General features: G+C 47.3%; 1 protein-coding gene across 25 annotated transcripts in view; it reads left to right on the forward strand.

The window, feature by feature from the left end:
* Positions 1-1,286: 1,286 nt before the first annotated feature.
* The window catches only part of SORBS1 (sorbin and SH3 domain containing 1), a 254,503-nt gene continuing 237,514 nt past the window's right edge, over positions 1,287-18,275 (forward strand). For 24 of the 25 annotated variants that reach the window (XM_064374042.1, XM_064374056.1, XM_064374058.1 and 21 more), the window contains exon 1: positions 1,287-1,365. The gene's annotated coding sequence lies outside the window, so the exon portion shown is untranslated. Of the gene's footprint in view, positions 1,366-6,718; positions 6,812-18,275 lie in introns of all 25 variants that reach the window. The other variant, XM_064374041.1, reaches the window with a different exon arrangement.

An 18,275-nucleotide genomic window follows, 5' to 3' on the forward strand; every position in this document is an offset into this window, starting at 1 on the left:
TCATTTTTGTAGCCATTAATATATGATATTCTGTCATATGGTTGTACTGTCATTAACAAATGCACTCAAGTTCGATATGGCTGAAGATTTTTGCAAGGGCAGCTGACAAACATCAGTGGTGCTCAGCCCAAGGGGCAACTGTCTTATCTTCAGGGATGTGGGAACACCGGCATGGAGGGAGCAAGTTCCAGACCAGTACTTGCTGGCTCTGCGACCTTGGGCCAGCAGTTTCCTCACTCTGATCCCTGCCTCTGTTTCCTTTTCTGTAACTCTGAGGGGGACTAGAGGAGCTCAGGAGAATGGTATAGCACAGCGGTTAGCTCTGAACCTCATCCAACACGGTGCCTTCCCTCCACTTGCAGTGACCCTGTTGCATTGTATTCACTCTAGTTTTCACATTGCAGAGGATCTTATTTACTTGTTTGCCACTAAAATGGAAGTTTCCTGAAGGAAGAGGCCTTGCCTGTCTTGTTCTCTGCAGTTATCACCAGGGTCCAGCACTGCCACAGAGCCTCTAAAAATATGTGTGTAGCATGAGTGAAACCTCAGAGCCTGGGTTCAAATCCTGATTGCACCACTTGCTGTATGACCTCGGACAAGCCACTTAAAGTACACCTCAGTTTTCTCGCTTAAAAATAGTAATTATTTTCAGTTTTCCCACTTGGAAAATATGGATTAGTAATCGTTCCTCTCATCAGGCTGATAGGATCAAATGAGGAAATATCCAGGAAGCATTAAGGACATTGGCTGGTACAGAGCACACTAATGATAACAGCAAACGTTTATGTAGCACGACAGCCAGGCACTGATCTAAACGCATCACATATGTTAACTATGTTAAGCTTCACTAGATTTTACGACTGATGGGTAAACTGAGGTCCAGGGGTTAAGTAACTTATCGCTGTCATTTTACATCTAAGGCTCCTTCCAAGCTCTCCGTGGGCGACCCCTCTTGAAGGACCAGAAGGCGCGCCAGGCCAGCGTCCGGCCCAGTCCGCCCCAGTCCGCGGCCTGGCCAGGACGTAAAGGGTTACTCGGCCCGCGCGCGCGTTACCGGCGGGCTCACAAAGCCGGGAGACGAGGGCCGGGCGCCGGACGCTTCCTTGCCTCCCATCCGCGCACACGCCCCTTCCTGTCACGGCTGGGCCCGGCTCCGCCCCCTGGCGCCGCCCGCTGGCCGGGAGCTGCCAGAGTGGACGGTTCCAGAGGCATGCTAATGAGGGGGCGGGCACCGCAGCCCATTGGCTGTTCGCGGAGTGTCGGTGAAGTCAGCTCCGAGTCCCAGAAAAACAGAGCGGGGCCAGCTGCAGCGTGTAGTGCGAGAGGGGCGGACGCGCGCAGCCCGCCCGCCCGGCGACCAGCAAGGTAAGCCAGCGCCCGCCCGTCCGCGTTCGCCAGCTCGGCGGCGGCAGCGCCGGGGGTGTGCGCGGCCAGGCCCCCGCGGGCGGCGCCTTTGTTCCGCGCCCTGAGGAGGCGCATTTAAAGGGCCAGCTGTTGGAGGGACCTGCGGGACCCCCTCCCCCAGAGCATCCCCCGATGGGCATGGGGAAAGCGGTGGTCGCCTGCGGCCGAACCGTCCATCCTGCCTGCTCGGCGGATCCCTAGTCTTTCAAGGAAAGTTCCCCAGGGTGCGGAGGATGTGAGGGCTTCCAGGGTTGGGTGTTTTTTTTTTTCTTTCTTATTTTGGTGGGTGGGGGGTAGTGCGATCATGGCCTCTGCTAGCAGAGAATGTCCTCCCGTCTCAGGGTGGCTGCAATGTGGGTGGGTGAAAGAGACATCAAAGCCCGGATGGGTTTGTGCTGTAAAGTGAAACTACCGAGGAGGGGCACCTCTGCAGCAGCCAGAGGAAGGCGGAGGGAGCGAGCGGCAGGATGGAGGCATCTCAGGTGTGTTCATTCATCAGCATCCCCGGGAGAGGGCGGCGGGAGGGGCGCGAGGACGCCGCGGCTGGCCAGACCCGCTTGAATGAACCGGGACGAGTGTGCGCCGGGGACACCGCGCCTGCCCGTGCCGCCCGTGCCCCTTCCTTTCCCCGAGTGGCTGACAGCATCTTGCTAGGCAGCTCGTCACCGACATGGACAGCAAGCAACTCCTTTCTCCGAATTCCCCGGGCATCCCCCGCTCTCACCTCGCTGCTTTTCGACGTGGCTTCCTAGATACGCGGTAGCGCCATTCAAGATAGAGGGAAAGAGGCTTGAAGTCATTATGTTTCCTTCATGGGGGAATGTGCTGTCGATTTCTGCATCCCCGTGCATCCGCTGTCGTAAGATGGCTTTGAAATTCACCAGTGCATGCTTTCTTCAGGCAGACAAGAATTTTTTACGCTATTACATTGCTACATAAAAGCAGAAGGGATCCCACTGAGCGTGGCTCGTTTTATCCAGTCCCCGGGTTTTCCCAGCATGTTCTGGGCGAGCCTTTGGATTTTTGTTTTAAATACTGAGCGCTGGGATGCCCCTGTTGTCACAGGGCCGACCTGCTGAAATTGCTGGAATTGGTTTCACCGTCAATAGGAGGGAGGTTCATCTAGAGACATCATGGAACCTATCTGGCATGTCAGGCCTCTGACTCCATCTCTCCCCTCAACAGCCCCCCGCCCCCCGCCCCCCGCGCCCTTTTTCCTCTCTTAAGGGGAGGCTGGGGACGGATTGCCTGTCTTCACTCTTCTTGTGTTTTGAGCTCCTCTGCTTAGATTCAGTTCTGTGTTTTTGGTTGGAAAGGTAGCTTGGTGGTGATCGAAGAGAGGAGGGTTGGATTAAAAGTGGGATGGGCAGCAGAGGGGTCAGCAGCATCAATGATAGAAAACAGATGATGGACATTATCTCCAGCCTTCAGACACAGACGAGGTAGATGGCTGTCTTCCGAGTAAGGGGCATATGTTTGGGGCTGTGAGGGGGAGGGGTGGAGGAAGAGGATGCCTCCAGCAGTTTTCTGCCCTGCCCTCTGGATGCTGCTTTAAATAGCCCTTTGCCAACCAAGCTCTGATGTCTTCTTCTTGGCCTGAGGGGAAAAGAGGGAAGGATTGATCTGTTGGTACCTTTGCCCTAGGCACTGTTGGAGCAGATGGTTAGGAAAGGGTTAGTTCTCGAGGGGTTTCAGAGAGCACATTTCTCAGCTGGAGGGCCCTGAGACCACTCCTTTGGCGACTTCCCTGCAGGGAAATAGCAACTGAAATGAAGTGCTGTCTACCCTCTGGGGTAAAGAGATGGGAGGGTATTATCTTGTGGACGATACCCACTCTGTTGACCCTTTCCTTTTGCTACCTGCTTTCATTTGTTGTAGTTGGAGAGTTTCTGTAAACTTTTCAGTAGAGATTGGGCATATTGGGGAGTGGGTAGGAGTTACGGGAAAGGATGAGCAAATGCTTCTTCCTGGCAGAACAAAGCACTGTTCAGCTATTCCCCTCTTTCCCCTTCTCTAAAATAGAGTTCAATACAGATAGCAGAGTCTAGGGTTTTCTTTGCAAAGAATGAAAGGGCAGGGCCCAGGAAAGAAAGCTTTTATTGTGCAGCATTGATAATCATCAGATCATCCAAACTTATCTCTGGACCCCTCCCTGGACGTAGAGATTTGCTGTAGAGGACACTCCATGGTAGGATTTGACCTGTCTGTAGGAGAAAGGCAGGGATGGTTTCCAAAAGCTTTGGTGGAGGAGAGCTCTGGACCAGAGGCAGGTCAGCTGGCTTTGGTCCTGGCCACTAATCTTTGGGCTTTGGGCTAGTGGCTTCTGCTCCCTGGGCCTGTATCCTTGCTGATGAAGTGGAGGACGTTAGAGCAGAGGTTCTTCCAGGGTTCCTGACATCTCTACTGTTCTTAGAGTCACAGTTTGTGATGGCATTTTTAGGTTCTTGTTTGCTAAACTGATATTAAATTCCAGGTATTGCACAATGGCATGAAAGAAGCATTCTAGAACTCAGGCTTCTGTTGGACTCACATCTACCTTTTCCTTGATTGTGTGATTTGTGAGGTTTTACTGTATATAAATAATTCAGAGCTAGAATGGCCCAGAGTGAGAGGTACAGACCCCAGAGTGAGTGGTTGTCTGTGGGTGATGAGGGTGAGATGATAGATTGCTGAGAAGAGGGAGTTTCTGTAATTTCTCTTTCCCTGTGGATGTTTAACTTGCTGGGTTATTTATGGTTATACAGGTGAACGTTTACCTATCTAGAAGATGAGAGTTGTAAAAGACCTCTGTGATTGCCATGTTCCGCCCCCCAACTCACTGAGGAATTTGAAGGGGTGGGAGGTTTGGCCATTGTTTCAAGGTCACACAGCTGGCAAGGCGTGGAGCTGGGGTGGGAACTCAGGTGGATAGATGTAGATCTTGGTGGGAACTCAGGTGGATAGATTGTAGATCTTGGTGGGAATTCAGGTGGATAGATTTGTAGATCTTGGTGGGAACTCAGGTGGATAGATGTAGATCTTGGTGGGAACTCAGGTGGATAGATTGTAGATCTTGTTTTCTAGATGTATCTGGGTTGTTTATTTATCTATTTTTATTTTTGGTGGTGGTTGTTATTTTGAGACAGGGTCTCACTCTGTCAACCAGGTTGGAGTGCAGTGGCATAATCATGGCTCACTGCGGCCTCGACCTCCTGTGCCCAGGCAGTCCTCCTACCTTGAGAAACTAAGGCACAGGAGGTCGAGGGACCACAGGCACGCACTACCACACCCAGCTAATTTTTGTACTTTTTGTACAGGGTTTTGCCATGTTGCCCAGGCTGGTCTCAAACACCAGGACTCAAGTGATCTGCCTGCATTGGCCTTCCAGCATGCTGGAGTTCTAGGCTTGAGCCATTGTTTCTGGCCTATATGTATCTGTTAAGGCCCCTCTTCCTCTGAGAGAATTGATTCTAAGATGGAATAGGGAAACATGAGGAGGAAATAGGAGCACAGGAAGAGAGAGGCTGGAGAAACAGACAAGAGAAAACAGTAGGCTGGGGACAGGTTATGGGGGGAAGGGAAAAACACAGAAACCAAGCTTGGAGGAGAAAAGGATGGCACTTGAAAGGGGGAGGCTCTATTGTCTCTGAAACAGCTGAGCTCTTCTTCAGCCCTTGGGTGAAGTGAGGAGAGGTTTGGTAGACTAGGTTTGGGGGTGGGGTGGGGGATGTGGACTGAGACTCACTTGGAATCTCCTTGGGATCGTTCCTGTTGACCCTCAGATTGCAGTGTGCTGGAGGCTGCTTAGTTTCAGGACCAACTGAGGCCTTTAGATCCATGGGAGCACGCAGCACGTGGACATGTGGGAGGTCAGGTGTGCGAATGGTGATGCTGGCTGATGCTGAGGTGCGACTCAGTTCTACTCAAGTCCAGGTTTTTTTGTAAATGCAAAGCTCAAAACACTTTTCCATGGATTTCTTTTCAGTGCAAGCAGCATTTTCTTCTCTGAATGTTTTATGAGATAGTGTTTCATGTACTCCCTTTTCAGAGGAGACACTTGGAGATGAATGATTTACTGAATTGTGGCTCATTTGGGGGAGATTCTGGCATGTGACCTAAGCTAAGCTTCAGAATGTTTTAATGAGCAATTAAAGAGCTGTGAACAGTGGTTGACCAGAGCATTAACCATTCAAAGGCAAGGGTAAAGTGTGATAATAGTTCAAGGTCTGGAGCTACAGCCAACAGCTGGCCATGAACAATGTAATTAACTTTGGCTAACTCTTCAAGCCCTAGGAAGTGTCTCTGTGGGTCCTTTGGTGGCTCCCCCTTTTTGCATGTGATTATGCATATGGGCCTGTGCCTGAATCTTGCTGTCTCTCATTCCTCTTTTCCTATGTCTCCCTCCTCCATCCGTTTCTTTTTCTTACCTCTTTCTCCTTGTCCTCCTCCCTCATTCTTTCTTTATTGTCAATAATATATCTTTGTAGTTTCTTTTAATCTATTGTCATTAAAATTTAATGTTCTCTGTTCTTCATTTAAAATCAGTTGAGAGCCAGGCACGGTGGCTCACTCCTATAATGCCAGCACTTTGGGAGGCTGAGGTGGGCAGATCACCTGAGGTCAGGAGTTTGAGACCAGCCTGGCCAACATGGTAAAACCCTGTCTCTACTAAAAATACAGAAATTAGCTGGGTGTGGTGCTGGATGCCTGTAATCCCAGCTACTTGGGAGGCTAAGGCAGGGAGAATTGCTTGAACCTGGGAGTTGGAGGTTGCAGTGAGCCAAGATTGCACACTGTACTCCAGCCCACTCCAGCCCAGGTGACAGAGCGAGACTCTGTCTAAATAAATAAATAAAATCAGTTGAGTTCACTCTTTTTTGAATGTGTATGTGTTTTACACACAAAACAAAAAAGGGGCAAATAAACCAAATCCAATTAAATTGCTTTTTACTTCTGTGTGGCCTTCTATTGATTTTTTTCCCCCTTCTTCTTCTGTGGTCAGCAGTAGCTTTTTATAGAAAAAAAAGTTCCAGGTCTCTGTCATGTGGTTATTGTTTTTACAACAATAGGAAAAGTTTCCACCCTTGTATTGTGGACCACAAGGGACACCCTCTCCCAAGGGATGTACCCTGTTTCTAAACTTCCTTCCATGGAAAAAGTGTCTTTAATGTATTCTGTAACAGAGGCCTGAACTGTAAGGGGCTAGGGGTGCCGATGGTGAAGGTGGGGCTCTGCTCAGTGATTGCTGTGCTGCTTAGAATAGGGGCTGGCAAGCTGTGGCCTAGAAAATATATCTAGGAAGAATTAGCATCAGTGTTTTCTCTTTTTTCCTCAGGCTGTGCTAACCTAACTGGCTGTAGCAGGACCCAGACCCTTTTGGAAAAGAATGAAATGCTTGTTAACTGATTAGTGTTGAGTGGGACCCAAGGTATGTATTCTGCCCACCTTGGGAGGATGGGCAGCCACGAACAGGTTGCTGGTGTAAAGTCCCTGGATGCTTTGATGGATGGATGCTGTACTGCTTTCTGATTTTCTTCTGACTCTAATTAGTTATAGAGAGGATTGACTCTTGATGCTCAGTGGTCAGCAAGTAATTTAGCATCTACAGTGGGCACTGCAAACCAGAAGTCACCTTGAAATATGCAGGTGTTATATTAAAAAATCACATAGGTTTGTATTCTCTACGATGTATCTGTGCTAGTTTTAGTATAAAAGTATTTAAATTGCTTTACTATTGAATATAATTGACGTTGTAGGAAAATGTGTTTATCTTGGGCCTTCATTTGTCCCAGCCCTCCCAAAATATGCATAGCAGTCCCATAACCTAGCTGGAGAAGCCAGGGATAGGGTAGGCATCAAGCCTGCTGGTGCTGAGAACCACCCTTCCATGCTTTCCTACCGGCTCTGCTGAAACACCAGATGCCCAGTCATTCGCTATTCCATGTACCCAAAGGCCAGGCCCTCCTGCACCCCCCAACAGGACTGGCTCCCTCACCAGAAGGCCTTTTTCTGTGTTTCCTGGCTGATGCCTTCTCCTTTCAGACTCCCCTCACATCTTAAAGAGATGCTTTTCTTCTTGTGTTCAGCTTTCTACTTCTGTTGTTATTGCTGGTTCCCTTGCCTGTTTCCTCCCCCATATTCTGAGTTCTGGGAATAGAGTGAATCCATCTTTCTTCTCTTTTTAAATTAAATTTTAATTTGTATAAAAGTTTCACATATATATATACACACACACATATATATGTATGTGTGTGTATATATATACACACACACATGCACACAGAGAGTTTTGTTTGTTTTGAGACAGAGTCTCCCTCTGTTGCTTAGGTGGGAGTGCAGTGGCACGATCTCAGCTCACTGCAACCTCCGCCTCCTAGGTTCAAGCAATTCTCCTGCCTCAGCCTCCTGAGTATCTGGGACTACAGGCACCCACCACCAGACCCAGCTAATTTTTGTATTTTTAGTAGAGACAGGGTTTCACCATGTTGGCCAGGCTGATCTCGAACTCCTGACCTCAGGTGATCTGCCTGTCTCAGCCTCCCTAGGTACTGAGATTGCAGGAGTGAGCCACTGTGCTCCCCACACACAGAGTTTTAAAAGTCAAATAATACTACAAGAAAAATATAAAGGCTGGCTGGGCGCAGTGGCTCATGCCTGTAATCCTAGCACTTTGGGAGGCTGAGGTCAGCGGATCACTTGAGGCCAGGAGTTCAAGACCAGCCCAGCCAACATAGCAATACCCCATCTCTACAAAAAATACAAAAAATTAGCCAGACATGGTGGTTAGGATGTGGACATCTTTGGGGGGCTGCTGTTATTCTGTCTACAACAGTTACTTCCAATGCACTGAGCCGTTTCTCTTGGTCTCACTATCATATTTATTGTTACCTGCTTACAAGGCTGTTTTCTGATTGTTCATTTTAGATGTTTTATTTTTTCTTATTTTTGTTTTTCTAGAGACAGGGTCTCACTATGTTGAGACCCTGCTTGAGGCCAGGCTGGACTTGAACTCCTGGCCTCAAGCAATCCTCCTACCCTGGCCTCCTAAAGTTCTGGGATTACAGATGTGAGCCACCATACTCAGCTTAGAGGTTATTTTTAGATGTTACTGCTTTGTGTCTTACTATGGATTAGAGCCTCTCCTCTGCCCCCCACAATACTTCCCTTTCTCCCTATCCTCTCATTATAGCTATATCACAGTTTTTGATTACATTGATATTTGGTACTTTCATTATTTTGACTGTGTAAATAGTGTTCATGACAGAGCCATAGAGTATACTATAATATTTTCTTTCTTGTACATTTTTTGAGTTAATAATTGTCTTACATTTTCTATTTACTTAGTTTCTGTGTACTTATTGCTAATTCTCAGAGTATCTGACAGCATCTTAAAACATTTGTTTTATAACGTGTGTTCCTATTTATTTATTTATTTATTGAGATGGAGCCTTGCTTTGTCACCCAGGCTGGAGTGCAGTGGTGTGATCGTAGCTCACTGCAGCCTTGACCTCCTGGGCTCAAGTGATCCTCCTGCCTCAGCCTCCTGAGTAGCTAGGACTACAGGCACCACCATGTCCAGCTAATTTTTAAAGTTTTTTGGTAGAGATGGGATTTTGCTAGATTCCCCAGGCTAGTCTTTAACTCCTGGCCTCAAACAATCCTCCTTCCTCAACTCTCAAAGTGCTAGGATTACAGGCATGAGCTACCGTACTTGGGCTTGTTCCTTTTTATTTTATTATTATTATTATTTTAACCCCCACCTTGGAGACTTTCTCTTTCCTTTGTTCTTGCCCATTGACCTCTAGGCCTGTGGCATGACTCATCCTGGGAATTCCCTTACCTTATCCTGTTTCCTCTGTTGATTTATTCCTCCACAAGTTTCTGAGAGAGGGTCTGTGGAAGCTGATCACTTTAAACTTGCAGGTCAGAAAACGTTCATATTCTACATTCATATTTGATTGGTAATTTGATTAATCTAGAATTTGAGGTTGAAAGCCATTTCCCTTAGAATTTTGAAGCCATCATTCTACTATCATCTAGGTTCCAATATTGGTATCAAAATTCAGATACCATTCTGATTCTTGATCATTTATGGATAACCTGCTTTCTCACTGAAAAGTTTTTAGGATCATCTTTCTTTTCCTGTATTTGAAATTTCCTTGCTTTAAAAATGATTGACTTGGGTCTTTGGTGGGTACCTTTTTTTTTTTTTTAAATAGATAGAGTCTCACTCTGTTGCCCAGACTGGAGTGCAGTAGCACAATCTCGGCTCACTGCAACCTCTGCCTCCTGGGTTCAAGTGATTGTCATGCCTCAGCCTCCCAAATATTTGGGATTACAGGCATGTGCCACCACACCTGGCTAATTTTTGCATTGTTAGTAGAGACAGAGTTTCACCATGTTGGCCAGGCTGGTCTTGAACTTTAGACCTCAGGTGATCCACCTGCCTGGCCTCCCAGGGTCCTGGGATTACAGGTGTGAGCCACTGAGTCTGGCTGTTGTGTGCCTTTTTGATCAGAAGACTGATAACTTTCAGTTTGGGAAAATTTTCTTAGATAAATTTTAATAATTTCATTTTCTCCATTTTCTGTGTTTTGTCTTCGGAATGCCAATTAGTTGAATGTTGGACTTCCTGGATCAAGTTTATAATTTTAAAAAATTTTATTTCCTTTTTTCATTTTATTATATTTTTGTCTTTCAGAGAGATATCTTCAGCTTTATCTTCAACTCTTTTCCATTTTTAACTTTCTGCTTTCATGTTTTTACACGAAACACTAGCCCTCTGAATACTTGCTTTTCTTTTTTAGATTACATTCTATTCTTGTTTCATGGGTGCAGTAAATTCCTTTATATTAGGGTGGGTTTTTTGTTTGTTTGTTTGTTTGTTTTTTGATGTTTTCTGCTGTTCTCTGCTGTCTCTTGGAGGAGGATGTTTCCTCTAAGTCCCTTTTTCCACTTGTTTTTGTTACTGTATCTTCCATGGCAGTTATTCTTCCATGCATGCTGATCTTTGACTATTATGTTTTAAGAATGGACACCGAAATGCTGATCGGGCATCAATGCCACAAGGAAAGGACTTGCTAACTTAATTGTAGGTGATCCAGCAGAGAGCCCCCTTTTTCTCTACTGGAGCCAACTAGATGTTTTCTCTGGGGCTTTCCTGGATAGGGCTTTCTTGGAGAGGATTTTGCCTGAGGGTGGGGTGGGGTGGGGTGAGATGAGTAACAGCCTGACTGTCCGGCATTCTGGGAGCCTCCATGGGGAAGGGGGATAGGTATTAGCCTATTTGATATGCAGACTTTCACTCAATCCCTGGGTCTTTTGAAAGTTGCCCCCACCCACCGTGTCCCACCCCCACCCCCATCTCCACCCCCACCCCCCAGCTCCCATCTCTCTACCTCCCTCAGCTGTGTCCCTCCGTCGTTGGCTGTATCTCTGGTATAAATTACCTGATCAGTGGATCTCCACCTTCTGCTGGCTGAGGCAAGGAAATCACCAGGCTGAGCAGATTGCAAGAGGGACCCTAGGTCTGGCTGCTCTTTGTACCAACCTGCAGGCAAGGATTCTTCTTTTTAGCCTCATCCTGCTTCTCCCTTTAGAGCAGACAACACAGAAACCTAAATCAGCTACTGCATGGTGGTCAGTTCTCCGCTGCTGTTGACAGTAGCTCATCTGCTGGGGTCTCCTTTTCATTAAGAAACACATCTGTCTATTGTCCTTTTAGTGGGAGTCCAGAAGACAGCAGAAATAAAATGGGTGTTCAGCTCTCTGATTTGACCAAAAGTTTATTTCATTTCTTCATTCATATATTTAAATTTGTGCCTGATATAGGGTATATTCTCAAGAAATGTTTGTTAAATGATATGCATACATTTAGTCATCAGATTTCAAGAAACCAAAACATACAGTCTTACAAAAATAAATCCATCATTTATTCTGAGACACACATAATAACAGGCAGTAGATCCTGCCTATTCTCCCCATGCAGTGGAGGTTAGAAAGCACTGGGAGGGAGACAGTGTTATAGAGTGTTGCTGTCTTCAGTCCTGTCAGTAACTACCTGAGTCACTTTGAGAAGTCCCATAACCTTTCTGGGCCTTGGTTTTCCCAGCCTTAAAATAAGGTATTGGTCAAGGTTTGATTCAGTTCTCTGCATTGAGCACCTGCTGTGTGCAAGCCACAGTGCTGGGATTCTCCACATGTCTCTTCTAAGGCAGCCAATGTGGTGTTTTGTACTTATGTTTGTTTTGGCATGGGTCACACTGAGTTGATTATGTTTGGTTTATATGTCTTTCTCCTGGCTTGGTTCAGTGCCTTGTACAAAGTGAATCCTTTGCACATTTTGACTCTCCCTTTTCTAAACCAAGGGCTCCTTGTGAGTACCACGTCGTCATCCCCTGTAGCTCCTGTGTGTACCACAGTTGTTGGTACATAGGAGGTATATAGGAAATAGTGGATTTTTTCACTAAGGAGTACATCAAGGAAATGGGAAAATGTGAATTGTTCTGCCAGAATCCCCAGACCCTGCTTGGAGAACAAGGCTTAGCTTGTTGAGGGCCTAGCTGCACACTCCCTGGCGCACTTACGGAATCGGGGGACTCAAATACACTGATATTAAAGTCAATGGAGATAGCAATTCTGGACCACAGCTCTGACACTAGAGGATTGTTTTCTCCTAAACAGATCATAGTCATGTATTTGTTTAACAGGCCTTGCACTGCTACTAGTTAAAATCGGATTCATTGGAGTCTCACTCTGTCACCCAGGCTGCAGTGCAATGGCGTGATCTCGGCTCACTGCAACCCCCGCCTCCCAGGTTCAAGCAGTTCTCCTGTCTTAGCCTCCTGAGTAGCTGGGATTACAGGTGCCCACCATCATGCCTGGCTAATTTTTGTATTTTTAGTAGAGATGGGGTTTCACCATATTGGTCAGACTGGCTGGTCTTGAACTCCTGACCTCAGGTGATCTACCCACCTCCGCCTCCCAAAGTGTTGGGATTACAGGCGTGAGCCACCATGCCCAGCCCGTATTCATCTTAACCATGAAAATGAATTATAGATGTAACCCGGCATTAAGGTGTTTAAAAACATTTAAGTGTTTTTTTCATGACTTCTTTTGGTTTTCCCACACTTGAGAGTTTATGTGCCAGCACTAGTAACTAGAAATTTTAGGGAGATTGATTTAGCTCAGTGGAAGAATTTTTTTTTTTTTTTTTTTTTTTTTTTTGAGACAGTCTTGTTCTGTTGCCAGGTGCCAGGCTGGAGCACAGTGGCGTAATCTCAGCTCACTGCAATCTCCGCCTCCTGGGTTCAAGCAATTCTCCTGCCTCAGCCTCCTGAGTAGCTGGGGACTACAGGTGTGTGCCACCATGCCCAGCTAATTTTTGTATTTTTTAGTAGAGATGGGGTTTCACCATGTTGACCATCGATCTCTTGACCTCGTGATCTGCCCGCCTTGGCCTCCCAAAGTGCTGGGATTACAGGCGTGAGCCACCGTGCCCGGCCCTCAGTGGAAGAATTTTTTATTGTAAGAGCAACTTTCTACCAGACTGCATTAGGAAGCCCTGAATTCTGTGTCAAGCCAAGGCTAAATGTCCACTGGCCAGGGAACATGATGAATTGATGCCTGTGTGGGAGATGAGGTACTATTAGAGCACCTGAAAAGTCCTTTGCTTTTGATTTGTTTATCAAACAGTTGTTGAGCACCAGCTGTAGACCAGCGTCCATGCTGGGCTCTGGGAATATAGCAGCAAACAAAGAGAAATGGCACCCACCCTTTTGGAGTTTATAGATTAGAGCTGAGCTGTCCAGTATAGTAGCTACTAGCCACATGTGGCTATTTAAATTAATTAGATTGAAATACTGTTAAAAATTCAGCTTCTCAGTCATGATAGCCACATTTCAAATATTCAGTAGCCACGTGTGGCTAGTGACTGCCCTACGGTCAGCATGGACAGTTATAGAGTGTTTCCATAATCTCAGGAGAATCTATTAGGCAGGCTGGATTATAGAGCTAAGATTTCTGTGTTTCTGGACCAGACATTTATGATTAGCATTTCATGGTGGAGGCAGCTGAGGCAGAGAAAAACCATTTGTTTAAGGTTACGTAGCTGGATAGAACTGAGCTAGGAATAGATCTCTTATCTCTGAGTATGACTCTTCTCTCTCTGAGGTGAGGTAGGGCAACTGAGAGTATAGTCTTTGCACTCAGGCTGCCTAGGTTCAAATCCTGGCTTTGCTACTTCCCAGATTTGAGTCTTAGGGCCAGTCACTGCCCTGTGTCTCAGTAGTGTCACCTCTAAAATGGAGGAAGTAAGAGCACCTACCTCACGGGATTGCAGGGAAGATTAGATGGTCCAGTCATACAAGTCTTTAGAACTATGGACTGGGCATGGTGGCTCACACCTGTAATCCCAGCACTTTGGGAGGCTGAGGTGGGAGAATCACTTGAGCCCAGGAGTTTGAGAGCAGCCTAGGCAACATAGGGAGACCCCCATCTCTACAAAAACTTGAAAATGGTGGTACAAGCCTGTAGTCCCAGCTACTTGGGAGGCTGAGGTAGGAGGATCTCTTGAGCCTGGGAGGTTGAGGCTGTGGTGAACTGAGATCACAGCACTGTACCACTCCAGCCTGAGCAACAGAGTAAGACTCCATAAAAAAAAAAGGAAGGAAGGAAGGAAAGAATGAACTATGCCTGACACATAAATAGTAATCATTCAGTAAATTCTGGTTACTATTATTGAGAATGAGAAGGGGACAGAAGGTACTGGGAGAGCCAAGGAGACATTTTCACACAGCAGAGTGGAGTGGAGAAAGAATGTTGTCAGGCAAGGCTGTGCTTGTAGAGCTGACCGACCACCTGGGGAGAGACACGTAATGGAATATTTCTCAGCCGGGGACTGCTTCGGTCATGTGAGCTGATGTGAAAATGCCAGTATGTCCATTAAGCCCTCTGAGTGTCACAAGTGGTCACTAGTCCTCTGAACAAGGATCCTTTCAGTGTCTCCCTTCTCCTGGCTTGCCTCCATGCAGGCTGGTCGCTACAGCCCCTTCTCCTGTTCCCATACATTTCTTTTCCCCTCACTACATCTTCATCAGGGAGTGGATGGGACATTTACCATCACCCCGCCATGGAGCAGAGGACTGCACTGAAGGAATGCAGAAGAGAGTAGGGACAGAAGGCCAGCTGGGCCCTGGTATTTTCTTGGAGGTTTCTCTCTTGTTGGTGTCATTCCCTCTCTTGCTTAGTCTTTCACAGTGTTCTAGGGGCGCCCCATTTTGCTGGATGAGGAGAAAGAGAGCTCTGATGTTAGCCCCAGGGATGGGAGGGTGCCCCATTGGGTAGGTAAATCCCTGCTTATATGTGGAACTTTGGCTTAAGAAGTACTTTATTTATTTTTGAGGCGGCGTTTCACTCTTATCACCCACGCTGGAGTGCAGTGGTACAATCTCAGCTCACTGCAACCTCTGCCTTCTGTGTTTCAGCAATTCTCTAGTCGCAGCCTACTGAGTAGCTGGGATTACAGGTGCCTGCCACCACACCTGGCTAATTTTTTGTATTTTTAGTAGAGGTGGGGTTTCACTCCTGACCTCAGGTGATCCACCTGCCTTGGCCTACCACATTGCTGGGAGCCACCACGCCCTGCCAAGAAGTAGTTTAATAGAGCAGTCTCATCAACACTGTAGACATGTGCCCTGCCCTGTAGGAGTTTATTTCTTTATGAACACCCAGAGGGCAGGGCTCTTGTCTTCCCCAACAGACATCAACAGTGCATTTCAGGTTATGAAGTAGGAAGGTTCTAGTATGAAACAGTGTGTGTGGAGGTGCAGGTAGTGAGGGTGCTCTAGTGCTACATAATGGATGTGGCATCTTGCCTCACCCAGGGGAGGCACACAGGGAATGTAGTATAGGCCAGTGATGTACCTGAGGTCAGGTGTCTAGTAGTGGCAGACCTTAGGCTGACCTGTGAGGAGACTGTTCCTAGCAAGCCTGATTCTCAGCGTGGCACAGAAATACAGGTTCTCCCTGAGTACTAGTGATCAGGAATATTGAGTGCTTGGCTGGGCATGGTGGCTCACACCTGTAATCCTAGCACTTTGGGAGGCTGAGGTGAATGGATCACCTGAGCTCAGGAGTTTGAGACCAGCCTGGGCAATATGGTGAAACCCCATCTCTACTAAAATACAAAAAATTAGCCAGTTATGGTGGCGTGTGCCTGTAGTCCCAGCTATTTGGGAGGTTGAGGCACGAGAATTGCTTGAACCTAGAATGCAGAGATTGCAGTGAGGGGAGATTGTGCCACTACACTCCAGCCTGGGCGGCAGAGTGAGACTCTGTCTCAAAAAAAAAGGAGTATTGGCCAGTCGTGGTGGCTCACGCCTGTATTCTTAGCACTTGGGAAGGCTAAGGCGGGTGGATCACAGGAGTTTGAGATCAGCCTGGCCAATATGGGGAAGCCCCATCTCTACTAAAAATAAAAAAATTAGCTGGGCGTAGTGCTGGGTACCTGTAGTCCCAGCTACTTGGGAGGCTGAATCACTTGAACCTGGGTGGCAGAGGTTGCAGTGAGCTGAGATTGCGCCATTACACTCCAGCCTGGGTGACAGAGTGAGACTGCATCTCAAAAAAAAAAAAAGTAGTATTGATTGCTTGAGGCTTCACCTGTGATACAGTTTGGATGTGTGTCCCCGCCCCAGTCTCATATTGAAACATAATTCCTAATGTTAGAGGGGGGCTTGGTGGGAGGGGATTGGATTATAGGGACTGTTTCTCATGAATGGTTTAGTATCATTCCTTTGGTACCGTCCTCACGATAGTGAGTGAGTTCTTGTGAGGTTTGGTCATTTAAAAGTGTGCAGCACCTCCTTCTTTGCTTTCTTGCTCCTGCTCTGGCCATGTGACATGCCTGCTCCATGCCTGCTCCCCCTTCACCCTCGCCTTGATTATTAGTTTCCTGAGGCCTCCCCAGAAGCCAAGCAGATGCCAGCATCATGCTTCCTGTACAGCCTGCAGAACCATAAACCAATTAAATGTCTCTTGTTTATAAATTACCCAATCTCAGCCATTTCTTTTTTCTTTCTTTCTTTTTTTTTTTTTTGTGATGGAGTCTTGCTCTGCCACCCAGGCTGGAGTGCAATGGCGCAGTCTCAGCTCATTGCAACCTCTGCCTTCCGGGTTCAAGTGATTCTCCTGCCTCAGCCTCCTGAGTATCTGGGATTACAGGCATGCTCCACCACGCCTGGCTAATTTTTGTATTTTTAGTAGAGACGGGGTTTCACCATGTTGGCCAGGCTGGTCTTGAACTCCTGACCTCGTGATCCGCCTGCCTTGCCCTCCCAAAGTGCTGGGATTACCAGTGTGAGCCACCGAGCCCTGCCACAGGTATTTCTCACATTGCTATAAGCAATGTGAGAAAGGACTGATACAACCTGGAACTGTCTTTGCCAATCCATTCCTATTTGGGCCTTGACCTTCCATCATCTTGGGTGGTGGTCTAGCTTATAACGGTTACAACAGGAATGGGTGCTTGGTAGATCTCAGAATTGTCCTTCTGCTTGCATGTGTGAAAGCTCGTTATGCACTTATATAATGGCTTGTGCATTGATTATTAACATCAGCCTATGGGCTGACCTTTGAGCTTGGTTTCCTAGTATGAAAGGCCACTAGGACATACCTTGTGAAATTCAGTTTCTCTTTTTGCCTGGAGTCTGTGTGGAACCTGGTGGCTGAGCATACAAGCAGTGTTCCTTGTCTGATGTGTAAATAGATAATTCATTGACAGATTACTTTTCTCCACTTGGAATTTACCTTTAGTTGGGACAGATCCAGTGTTGGGTGACATTTCCTGTGAGCATAGAATTATGGTCAGGGGTTGTAACTGCTTATAACAAATTGACAGGGAGGCAAATGGGACTATTTGCCTGGTACATTGATGTAAGGGAGTCTTTCCAGTGCCGCTATAAGATATACAATGCTAACTCTTCTGGGCTTGGGCCTGCCTTTCTTTCTTTTTGGGTTGGAGTTTCACTCTGCCACCCAGGCTGGAATGCAGTGGTGCCATCTCAGCTCACTGCAGCCTCCATCTCTCCATCTCCTGATTCCTGCAGCGATTCTCCTGCCTCAGTCTCCCGAATAGCTGGGAATACAGGAACCTGTGACCACTCCCGGCTAATTTTTTGTCTTTAATAGAGACAGGGTTTCACCATGTTGACCAGTCTGGTCTAGAACTCCTTACCTCAGGTGATTTGCCCACCTTGGCCTTCCAAAGTGTTGGGATTACAGGTGTGAGCCGTCACAGGGCCTTTCTTTATAGACAGTGCACACAGGAGGCTGGTGATAGGTGACTGGGCAGGGTCTAGAAGCCAGGGATGAGGTAAGAAAGGCTGGAACTCGAGCTGGGAGATCTGAGTCGCTGCTCCAGTGGCCTGGCCAGTGGGGAATCTGAGTGGAAAGGCGAGGCAGGAGTGGGAACTGCTTTTAAGCAGGACAAAGTGAATTAGAGGCTCTAGAGAAAGAAAGCAAAATCCCAACAGGGATGGAAATGAGAGTAGCTGGAGAAAGCTGGGGCCTGTGAGAGCCGAGGGCCTGAGCAGGGTTTGGTGGTGGTTGCTCAAAATCAGGTTGCCAGGCCCATGAACCCAGGCCAAGGCAATGTTAGGCCTTTTAGGACTATTTTGTGTTTGCTTCGCAAGGCCTCTGTGTTGGACATGGTACATTAGTGAGCCAGCAATGGCAGGTGTGAGGGGGCGAGGCCCCCTAGGAACTGGGAAATATTAGTCATGCCTGAGCACTGATAGAAGATACAGCTCCTCTTCAAGACAGCTGCTGCCGGAGGAGGCCCCGCAGCCGCCAGCCTGCATTACAGTTCGTGGTTTTGCCTTTAATTATTAAAG

This window comes from Aotus nancymaae, unplaced genomic scaffold, assembly GCF_030222135.1.
Source record: "Aotus nancymaae isolate 86718 unplaced genomic scaffold, 86718_ANA_hifiasm-v0.15.2.pri h1tg000010l, whole genome shotgun sequence".
Classification (NCBI taxonomy): domain Eukaryota; kingdom Metazoa; phylum Chordata; class Mammalia; order Primates; family Aotidae; genus Aotus; species Aotus nancymaae.